Source organism: Lycium barbarum, chromosome 2 (assembly GCF_019175385.1).
Source record: "Lycium barbarum isolate Lr01 chromosome 2, ASM1917538v2, whole genome shotgun sequence".
Taxonomy (NCBI): domain Eukaryota; kingdom Viridiplantae; phylum Streptophyta; class Magnoliopsida; order Solanales; family Solanaceae; genus Lycium; species Lycium barbarum.
In genome coordinates, this window is record NC_083338.1 from 86,810,036 (window position 1) to 86,812,774 (window position 2,739).

Consider the following 2,739-nt stretch of genomic DNA (forward strand, 5'->3'; position numbering starts at 1 on the left):
AAGCGTTCACAACACATAAACAAGAGCAAAACTTACCTTTCTTCTCCGATTCCACACTTTGGTTAGGGTTTGCAATTGACACAACGAATGGTTGGATGACCCAAACAACTCTTTCACGCTACTTAGGGACCTCAATATAGTTGATTTGCACCCAAGAAATAATTTTGGAAGGGATGAATTTTGACTTGGTTTTTCCTAGTCTTGGCCGAGAGCCATGATTTTTGGTTCTTCAACTTCTTGTTTTATTTTCTAAGTGTTGAAGTGTGGAAATGAGGAGAGAAGACTACTTGGTCATCTATTAAGTCCCACACAAAATATCTATATAAGTCTTTGGCCCACACAATGTGTTGGACCATTTAGAATTGGCCACACAATGTGTGGGACCATTTCCATATACACGGCCACAATGACATTTTTGCACAACATTTTTAATTCCAATTTTATGAATTGTGGTCCCAATTTTTCCTAAGTGTTCAATGCCCACAATTTCATATATAACTTATGTCTCAAAATAAAATCAAAGGTCAAAAGTCCCGACTTCAAATCCCGGAATAGTCTTGGCCTTAAATTATCATAGTTAATCCGGGTTGTCCCAAAGTATAAAAATACGGGACGTAACAGAAACCACTGATAGTGGACCACATTAATACCTATAAGGTATAGACAAAATAATTGTCCACCCACTTAGACTTAGGTCCCATATAATAAAACATTATCATGACATTTTAAGTATCTTTTTTTTGGGCTACTGAGGCATCAATTAAGTTTCACTTTTCTGGCTATATAAATATCACATTAAAGGTACAATGAAAAACAATTAGTTATTCAGATCTGTTATATAACAATCCACAAAAATAATAGTAACATAACAACAAATTTCTTCAAAAGTGCTACTAAACAAATCAGACCTTTTATATAATAATGCTTCTAACAATCATATCTTAAGTTCAAATTAAAATAACACAAATAACACAAACATACATCTTATTAAAATAACACAAACGTATTAAATAAAACAAACGTATTAAAATAACACAAATAAAAAATAACAATTAAGATATATAAGACAAACAGATATCTACATCTACTATAAATATACAATATTATATGAGTTAGAAAAAATACCTTAATTTAAATAGCAACAAAAGATAAAGATGAAGAAGTTGCTCCAAAAATTAGACTGTAATGTAGGGTTTAAAAAGAAAATAAATGGAGGAGAAGGAAAAGGAGAAGGAGATGGAGAGGTTCTGTAACTTCAAAAATGGAGGAAGAGGCGGAGGAGAAAGAGCTGAAAATTTAGGGCAACAAAAATGAGTCGTGAAACTGTCCACGTTTCACAAATATATATTGTAAAACGTGGACTGATCCACGTTATACAAATAATTTTGTATAACGTGGATCAGTCCACGTTATACATTTTTTTTTTATTTTTTTTTAATTTTTCGGTGATTGCTTTGACAACTGAATTTTTTTTTTTTGGGATATAGCGTGGATCAGTCCACGTTATACCCGTTTTGGTATGTAAATTGTTGGCTATCCCCTTTTGGTTTATACCGTGTATTTTTATACCCTTTAGGCTCCAGACTCGTATGTAAATAGTAATTATTGTACAAGTCTTTGCATTTTACAAATAAGCTCTTATTCTAGAAATCTCTACACAATTAGAGCATTCCAAGGATTTTCCATGCAAATCATGGAGTTCTAGGGTCATCCAAGGAAACCTCCATATGTGTTTAGAACCTTCTCATAATATTTAGTTTTCCTCTTATGTAACCATTCTACATGGCAAATATATGTGCCAAGTGGCACCTATGTGGCATGATGTCATGGTGGTCATCACAATTATGTACACAATTTTTATTTTTTTTGGGGGTTTACAGACAATAATGAAAGTGATGTCCAACTTCAAAGGATGCTGAATCCACTATTCTTTAAATGTTGTTTTGTTCAAGTCAAAGACCAGCACCACAAATCCGCAACTGCCGTTACAGATGGTCACACACCCACTTGATTATTGTTTAGGTAATGGCAACATTCACTAAAATTGATTATCCAACTGGAGCCTGAGGTATTGGATTTTTTGAAGGAAGAGTCCATATACACTTTGTCGGCTTATAATATCGGGCAATTTGCAGGATTGTCCTTCGCTGGGAGTGGTCTTTAATTTTTGTCCCTCAAATTGGTGGTCCTGAACTTTTACCCTTAAGATCCAAATTCTGCATAAATTTACAAAATTCTGCCTTAAGGCAGAATTTGCATGGATAGAATTTTAGCTTAAGGCAGAATTTTCCAAATTTTGCCTTGTGATTTTTTTTTTTAACTGAGCTAAGGCTCGAACCCACAATCTCGAGGTATTAGACGAAGGGTAAAACTTAAAGACCACCGATTTAAAGGACAAAAGAGACCACCCCAAATGAAGGGCTATCCGCGCAAAAAAAAGTATAATATCAAATAGTTATCTTGTTACTGGAAATAGCCGATTTACCCCCTATTTAATGCATAGCCAAAGTTTATAAATTCTTGTAAGCTGAGCCGCTTCAGAATCAAATTTAGACATACGCATCTGAAGTTATAAAAATCCGCATTTGAAGTTACAGGTTTTTTTCTAACTTCAGACATTTTTGTTTGAAGTTTGAACTATCAAGCCAATCCCAAAATGTCTAAAGTTATTCGGTTTTGCTGATGCTTGTTGTGTTGCAGTGAGTCTGAGATCTTATCTCAAACATGATGCCATGGAAT